This window comes from Frankliniella occidentalis, unplaced genomic scaffold (assembly GCF_000697945.3).
Source record: "Frankliniella occidentalis isolate FOCC.00 unplaced genomic scaffold, Focc_3.1 Scaffold13, whole genome shotgun sequence".
Taxonomy (NCBI): domain Eukaryota; kingdom Metazoa; phylum Arthropoda; class Insecta; order Thysanoptera; family Thripidae; genus Frankliniella; species Frankliniella occidentalis.
Genome location: NW_026267143.1, coordinates 578162 through 587164, shown reverse-complemented (window position 1 = coordinate 587164; position 9003 = coordinate 578162). Strand labels below are relative to the sequence as shown.

Genomic DNA, 9003 nt, shown 5'->3' with positions numbered 1-9003 from the left:
GGGGGAGACCATCGTGGCGAGCGGGGGCCATTTCATTAGAGGCGCACTTTATCTTGCTGAGTGCTAATTGGCTGCCTGGTGCCGCGTCCCTGGCGCTCATCGTGTCTGATATACCACCCCCCCCCCTCCCGTCATAGTGTGTCTGACCTTAGACTCACCTGCCCCCCTCGTGCTGCTCTCACCTGCTGCTGCACGCACCGCACCAGACCTCAGCCACCCTGCGATTGTACGTCATGTCGAGCCTGTCTCCCCAGCGTCGCCCCACTGGACGGGCGGAACTGGGCATTCATGCAATTAAAAGTTCTAAAAGAGCCAAGAGTTGGTTGCTAAAACGAAGCGCGTCACTGCAGAAGCCAATTCGTGGTTTGTTTTTTTGAACGGATGCGTTCGCTCAAGCACCGAACAGCTTGTTCTGACAACTTAATCTTAGTTCTGACAACAAATTATTAGTTATCTCAACATTTTTTTGATCGATTGTAACGAAATTAACCAATATTTAGTTCTGACGACCAATTCATTTTTTTCCGTGTGAAAACTGTAAAAACTGTGAGCGATCACTCTCAGCCCGTTACTGACATCTTGCAAATACACAATGAACTCGCTTATACAGCAGTAATACTCACAAAATTGCGAGTAATACTCACAAATTTAGTAAGTAAGACTAATTATTTTGTTAGGAACTACTTAGGATGCCCTTTCTAAGTAGTTCCTAACAAAATAATTAGTATTACTTACTAAATTTGTGAGTATTACTCGCAATTTTGTGAGTATTACTGCTGTATAAGCGAGTTCATTGTGTATTTGCAAGATGTCAGTAACGGACTGAGAGTGATGGGCATGCAGAATTTATAAACAGTGTGAATGAGATGAACACAGTCGCGTTCCCGCAAATTTGCTGCCCTCCAATAGCATGCTGGTCCCCAACTGTATGCATGGCATGCACAGTGCTTGTATATTTGACATTGTTCGAATAGTGTGCATGCCCATGCACTGCCATGCTGACAGACTGATAATACAGTGTGATGCACACTATACATACATACAGTATGCAAAGCATACGCAGTTGGGTTTTTAGTGTAGAACAGTTCCAGACCATAGAAGCTTCAAAACTTAAGCAAACTTAAAGAAAACAGTTGCAACCTCCATCCTTGCTTCTACTCAGAAGCAGAGGGAGCCAAACGCACTCTCAACCATTTACCTCTCCCTACCATAAAACCGAATCAGGGTGAAGTTGGGGATCTGCAAGGATTCAATTTCAGCCAGAGAAATGAAATATTTTTTGGAAGGAGTTGTGCTGCACGCTAACCTGCGAGGAGTTGGGGAAGCGTCTTGGGGAGAAGGTTAAGAGAGGATCTGAGGGGGCGGGGGTGACGAGAGGGGTTAGTGAAAGGCAGTACTGAGAGAAAGGGTAGGGGTTTGGGCAGACGTCCTTGACGAGTGGATGGGAAAAAGAAGAGGCGGGGGTCCAAGTGTGCTGGGAATAAATACTTGGCGATAAAGTAAGTAGTACACGCTTCTTGACCGAGTGCTTAAAAAGGCATTGCACTTATTGCGAGTTCCTCGAACAGCTTCCTAGCAGGTTGCAGGGCTTAAGCTCCTAGTTCATTGTTAAAAATACAGCACGTGAGCCAGTGGCGTCGGAGGCGGAGTTGGAGTTTAAGGTGGGCCAACGCCCCCCCCCCCCCCCCCGTTTTTTGGGCTAAGCACCAGCTGCGAAGTAGTAAAACGCGATGGCGAACACTAACGCACTAATGCTATCGATGCATGCGCACCAACATGTAAGTTTTGAAATCATAGGAGTGAGAGTCAAGGAAACGATCAGATAAAGAACTATGGTCGAAGAAAGTCTTGTGGAAAGTCTGCATGGGTAAACGGCGCAGAGTAAGGGTTAATTATAAAAAAGCGTAAATTGGCTGGGTTGAATTTCTCTTAGAAAGTAGACAGTTACAAGTCATGAATAACAATATATAACGTTCAATAAACCGTTTTAACCAGTGGGATGGACAAATATCCTCAGCTTTTCAAATAATCGGATTGCTTTTTGGAAATTTATCATTTTTTTACAGAAGAAGGGTTGTGATTACTCAAATAGTGACGAAGACGTCTGGCACATTTTTTTCACAGCGAACTCTTCGTAAGTTCTGAACTTTTTAACAGTGTTGAGCTCATCAGGGAAGGGACATACAGACGCGTTCATCTTTCTCTGAGGTGCACACGTTATTCTTTTGCTTCGCCGCCACCACCCCAGCTCCGGTGAGTGGAGCTCCGCGCAAACTTTGCGATGGCACTAATTTCTCGCGCTTGTTTCGCCATTAGTTACGTTGGGTCTTCTTTCAGAACGGTTATTACTGCCGCGGCGATAAGGGCGTGTCCCGACCGGAGTCGCAGCGCGAGGGAGAGAGAGAGAGAGAGAGAGAGAGAGAGAAGGGGTGGGGGGAGGGAGAACGAGAGAAAGGAGATAAATGGCCGGACGGCGGGTGGGGAAGAAATTAGGCGAGAAAAACGAAGAGGCGGCTTGAGGCAGGGGGTACAGGGAGGGTGGTGTAAAGCAGAGGTGTAAATCAATCCGAAAGGGTGTGTAGGCAAAGGTATTTGCTCCCTGGAAAAGCATGGGCCTTTACAATCTAAGACAGAGTTTTACCTCCCTTTGTTACTTCCCACCTAGGAAACACTAGCGATCTTAGTCATATCCTCTACTGCACAGCAGACTACAAGTCATCTTGCCCGAATAGAGCAACGTACACTGTGAATAATAGTAGTTATGTTTAAAGGAAAATTTTCCTTGAGGGAAGTTATAAAATTACAATTTGTAATCGTAAAAATACATTCAGTATGTATCGACTTAAGATGCATTGGTGAATGAAAAATGTGCTCTCGCTCCCTCAGGAGTTCTAAAATTGGATTTATCATAAAGCTCTCCCAGCAGCGAAGATTAATAAATAACCTATTGACTTGCAGTGGTGTATATAGTGTAAGTCTAGGACACTATGTGTGGTTCTGCCTTTGATTAAGACCTCCTGTATCCCACTGCTCGGCAATTGTATCTCTCGGACACGGGGTGCCCTGCACAAAGAACTGTAGAACACAGAGTTTCCCCGGTCACATTTGCAGTATGAACCACACATAAAACTGCAGTTGTACCATTGATACTCAATTTTAAATTGTGACATTGTGATACTGTACGACATTTAAATTTCCAGAGCGAAAGTTTGCCTTCGACTCAAGTGGGGTCTCCAGCCCCGATACGATGCCTCAAGTCCTCGCCCTCACCCCACCCTGGCGGGGTGCGTCAAAGAGAAAGAAGGCCACGAAAAACGGAAAGCAAGAACGGAAAAGGAAAAGTAGTTTGAGCAAACCAACCGTTGAGCTCGGCTCGTTACTCGTACAAAGGCCGTTGTCCTTTGATCAATTGCCTTTACTTGTTCATTTCCGAGCTGTGGCCGCAGCCTGTTTGAGGAGCGGTCGGGGATCGAGACGGGTTGCACCAGGCTCTTCGGCACCAGACAAGCGAGGCAGGGGGGCCGGGCTGCGCCAGGCGCTTTAGCAACTAACACGGGCGTGGCTAAAGATACACATATCATTTAATAATTCCAGGCCTTTAACTAAAAATATGGGCGGTGCGGTACGAGAGGCGCGGTGGTGCAAGACGGGCCGCGACGGGCCGAGACGGGCCGGGCGCCAGGGGGAGGACAGAGGTCACCGGCGAGCGGGACGCGGCTCAGCGGCCCCGTGTGCAGCGGACACCGCCACCCCACAGCCTCCCCGAGCCCAGCCGCGTGTATATTTCACGCCGCGACGAGACCGGCAGGCAGAGATAGAACACGCAGTTAATAGACAGAGCGACAACAAGCCACAGTATGGGCGCCGCAGATTAGAACTGCTCAGGTGAAAGTCTCCCCAACAGAGCACGTGACACAGCGGGAACAGTGCGGCCAGCACAGCAGTACAAACGGCTTAACGGTGCAAGGGTGCCCAGCAATTTTTTTTTACCCCAGCGACTCGCGCGATGATGCGAGAGAAGCGGACACACGGAAGCCCCCCGGCCGATCTGGCCAGTGGCCCCTCCCCGCCCCGCCGAGCCCCACCGGCCCAAACCAGCCCACGCCGGTGGCCGTGGCAGCTTGTCCCCGTCGGTGAACGGCAAAACAGCACACGCGACGGAAACATCAGAGAAAATACAAACTGCGGGAAATCGCTCGCCAAACGTCCCCCAGGGCAGAGGTGGTGGGGGGCCATCACAACGGCGGCGCAGGGCTGCGCTGGGCTGGGCTCCACGGGGAGCCGCAGGCCCCGCCCCGCCCCACCCCGCCCCGCCCCGCTCCGCCATGCCATGCCCTGTTTACCGATATGCTCATCGACTAACGCACGGTACGGGGGGCCTGCAGGGGCCGTGGCGCCTGGAGGCAGGCCAACCTCCCTCCTCCCTACTTCGATGCATACAACCAGACCCCTCCCGACTTTTAAAACTAGAAAAAAATTGTAGAAGATATAACTTTTCACTGGAAAAACAAAGGTAGGACTTAAGGCCTCACTAAGGGCGTTAAAGTTTGATGCCTCTAAAAAGGCATCATTAAACCCCTTTGAGTCCTGCCTTCGTTTTTCCAGTGTTTTCATCAAACCAACAATCCCTAAATGTCTAAATTAATCCTTTGCTACATTTTTGAACCTCCAAAATACTCTTAAACACTGCACGAGAAGTTAAATTTATACATCTTTCTACAGGAGTGTTTTGAGTAATGATAAATACTTCAATTTCTAGGACATAAACCTGAATAGAAAATCGATAGTATAATTGTGTCGCAAACTGGCCCGTGGATGCGGTGGTGGGCTTTTCCCCCAAACTGCCCATTCCCCTCTACTTATGCTGTGTTATTGCGTTCTAGACGGGCAGATATCTCAACAAGTGAATGGCCGCCAGAGGGGACGGACGCGGCGGGACGCGCTGGTGGCGGGCTATTTTCAATCTCGTTCCTCCGTCTTTATGGGGTGCTGCAAAAACACGGCAGGCATATATTTTTCGCGTGGACTATAGGAGGGCGCAACATGTGTGACAGACGGAGCCGGGCAATCTGCAGCGCGGGAGGGACACGCCTGTGGCCCTGCGGCCCGCAGGCCCTCCGGACTACCTGACAACTTTTTATATCAAAACTTGGACGGTGAACATAAATGGTGTAAAGTTGTTTCTATTCATGGCCCGGGGCCTGGGGCCGCCGCCGGGCGGCGCTGGGCGGGCCCGGCCGTGGGACGCACACCGCCAGCCTCTCGATAAAAACACACAGAAAAAAGGGGAAGGGAGCGAGGGTCTTGGCTTTGGGAGCAAGCCTTTCGTTTGTAGACACTGCTAACCAGGACACGCGGTCCAGGTCCACCCACCCGGAGACCCTTCTTGCCTCTGCTCCACGTGCTTTGTCACCCCGTTTATAAAAAAAAAAAAAAAAACTAACATCAAGACCGAATAGTTTTAAGAGCTCGGAGTAAGGAGTAATAATTAAATGTCAAACACAGCAATATCTGTCTGTAAAATATCTCTCGATTTTCTCACACTTAGCAAAAACGCGTTACAATGTGTCTCACTACGTTATGTTACATGTTATAACACATGGTTCAACCACGCTGTTCTGTTGGAAAATATATATCGTAATTTAACGTAAAATGTCCACTTAATTCTTCTATACAAACTCTTCGTTATTTGTAAGTAAGGAATACATTCGTAAAATGACGAACAGTTTGTAAATCGGTTGTTGTCCTAAAGGAACGATACTGGACACAAGTATTTTTGAAACAAACATTCTAACATCCTGATCAATTGACACTATTAAATCATGATGTTACGAAAAGTTTGTTTTACTCCGCTACGAACAGTTCGTAATCGAAATTGACAAATAATACTCGTTAATTTCAGTTACGAACTATTCGTGACAGATTATTATTATCGCGAAACTTCTTAACAGTGCAATAACGTACACAGTATTCTATTTTCCATTTTCCTTTTGCAAAACCTTGCGGAAACCCGCGACTTTCGTCTGCGAGGCGAGAAAATCTTGATGGCAGTACCAACCAGCCCGGTCGACATGAGGGTACCGCGCCGGGGAGCGCCGTGCGGGTAGGCAGGCCCGCTCGACGAGCCTGCGGCGCGGGCGTGCCTACCGAGCAGGGCGCTTACAGGCGGCGCGGCGCAGCGGCGCAGCGGCGCAGCGGCGCAGCATGGCCACCCGCCAACGACACGTACTGCAAATTGCAAAACGTGCCCGTCAACCGGGGACAGCGCCAACCGCCCCACGCCCCACCTCCGCTCGCCAACCACCGAGCAAACATAAACCTCTCGATGCAATTAGAAGAGGGGCAAGTGCAGTGGGGGAGCCTGTGTCCACGCCGAGGTGGTGAGCAGGCGAGCTGGGCGAGCATGCGCACACACGAGCGCGGCAGAGGCAGGTGAGGGGCATGCACTGCGGGAGGGCTGGCCGGAAAAGCGCAAAATGCTCAACGAGTTTGTCGCCGCATACTGCGTGAACGCGTTCTCACAATTTGCCCTCCTCATCTGTTTCGGCCACATTCATATCATATTGCAAAGTCATGTTAGATGGTTCAAAGGGTCACCCGGCATTTTAAAGAGGAAAAAACTACTTTTACGCAGAGAAAGACAAACGCAACGACAAAGTACAATTTGACCAACACCCAGAAAAATGAATTATTTGCTTCAAGGCAAATTTCGGCTTCGTTTCGCTTCCTTAATTTATTAAAGCCGAATTAAGAAATAAAAGTTGAATTAAGAAAATCGGCTTGAATAAACCAAGCCAAGAATGCTTTTTTCTGGGTGGAGGGGTGGAAAACCTTTCTGCTAAGTGTACACCCCTAATTCTGCTCAATAATTCAAACTAATTCAAACCAATTTAATTTAATTCAACACAATTCAGAAATACTCTGGAAACCCAAGTGTGTACTTGAATGCAGTATCTCCTGCATCCCTACATGTATGCAGGAAATTCTGAGTACTTGCCAAGTATGCAGGAGATAGTGCAAAAGAATCTATAGGTAAGAAAATTATATTTAGAAGACGGGCAAGAATAGTTTTTCTTTGATCATGGAAATATGCTTTCATTAAAATCATGTTTTTCACAAAAATAGTTTTGTTTCTCGATTCAGGAAAACGTTCTAGCTCCAACATTTTTTCACGTAACCTAAGAAAAATTATTCTTGGCCCATATGTTCAGCTTTACTTGTAAAACAAAATTCTAGAAATTGTGTAAGTAGACGAAGATATTCTTGGCAGTATTGGCTTCAGTTCAACGTTAGAGTCGTAGCGTCTGACAGCGGAGAGGAGAGGGGGGGGGGGGGTGAAGTACGAGGTGACCCGCCGGGGCCCACCCCAAGGGGCACACCTCACCTCTACTGTGCACCTCACAAACCACCCCTGCTTGTTCTGCAGGCCAAGCAGTTCACCTAACCTGCAAAGCAGCCGCCGGAATTTTTGCTTTCTTTAACGTGGGGAAAAAGGGGGGCGGGAAAATGCATTCGCACCCCGTGCAGCAAAACAAGTTGCTCAACTGCAGCCGCACACAGCTGGTCTTGAAACTTTTGAAAAATAAAATGTCTCGTGCCGTTTCTTATTAGGCCAGGTCGGCAATGACCTTATTTTATACTACATAATTATTGGAGCATGCTCTTTTTTTATTCATGTGGTGTATTTTTGACAGAATTATATAAAAATTAACTTTCGGTGGTTGTTGAAAGATCGCGTCAACGGGTTCATGCTATCTCTGCCCCAGCAGCGCAAGCCCACTGCACAGCATCGGAGTGCCGCCCCAGCAGAAGGACGCTGCGAGTTGAGGCGGAACGAACAGCAAGAGGGAGGGGTGGAGGTTACCATCTGCTACAGAATCTGTTCCGGACAGCGCCACCCGACCCCTGGTAGGTCTGCGGCCCTGCGGCTCGGCAAGCCGTGCAGGACAGCACGACGGGGAGAGGAGGGGGGAGGAGGGTTAGTCTGGACCCAACCTGCATCACACCTGCAACGAACCTGGAGGGAATGCCAAAATAGAGAAGCTCGGGGAGGGGGGCACTTTAATATCGGGAAAAATGTTATCAATTGAAAATTGTTTAGCTACTTTTCTCACCGGTGTTCCTACTGGACCGCTATCAAGCAACAACACGATGTTGTTCCAATATATGGTGTTAGTACTACCATAATAACCATCAAATTTAATTCGTCTAGCTTGTCTTCTCTGCAGGTTCAGTGTGGTGTTAGCAGATTCAGCAACAATTAAAATATCGTTTCCTTGAATTAAAAAAACAGCGAGACGTTTCTCACGTTTCAAAAGACTCTTCGGAAAACCCCTTCAGATAAACGATTTTTGGGGTGCAGAGAGAGCGAGAGAAGAGAAAGTAGAAAGTCGGAGGAGTGAGCGAGCGAGTCAGTGAGAGTGAGGTAGGGATGGGCTACACGGCTTTGGCACTGGCTGCCGCCGGTCGACCGCCACAAGACAGAAGCCCTGCCCAGTGTAAATCAGTGAAGTCGCTGAGGCCGCACAAAGTGCGACACGGTCCGGACTGCACAGGAGGTGGGTTGAGGTTCAGACGGGGCCGACCATCGGAGGAGGAGGAAAGGTGCCCGCTATTCTTCCAATCGGGGCACTTTGTTCTGTAGTTGTAAGAGGCGAAGTAAAACGTACCGCAGTAGCAACTCCAGAACGAAAATGTTCCGTCACCATGAACTGCATTTGCTGCAGAGAACATACGAGAACATTATCATCATTCTTAGTGACAAACATTTTCGTTCTGGACTTGCAACTGCAACGTTTTAGTTTCCCGAGGCAAAGTTTTAGCCTGAATGTTGTCTGAATCTTGTCGAGGGTGACGGTTAATTCGTAAGTAAAGCGCAGTTAAACGGCAGGTCATCGTCAGTCAATCGTCAGTCTATCGGTAGCCAAACCGTAGTCAAACGGCTGACCATCCTCATCGACAAACGGCAGACAAACGTCAGACAAACCACAGCCAGACCGCAGT

The 9003-nt window shown here is 48.6% G+C and overlaps 1 protein-coding gene across 1 annotated transcript in view; it reads right to left on the bottom strand.

Annotated features, from left to right (window-relative positions):
* The window catches only part of LOC113217643 (alpha-mannosidase 2), a 225973-nt gene that overhangs the window by 184097 nt on the left and 32873 nt on the right, over nucleotides 1-9003 (bottom strand). The gene's annotated exons all lie outside the window — the stretch shown is intronic.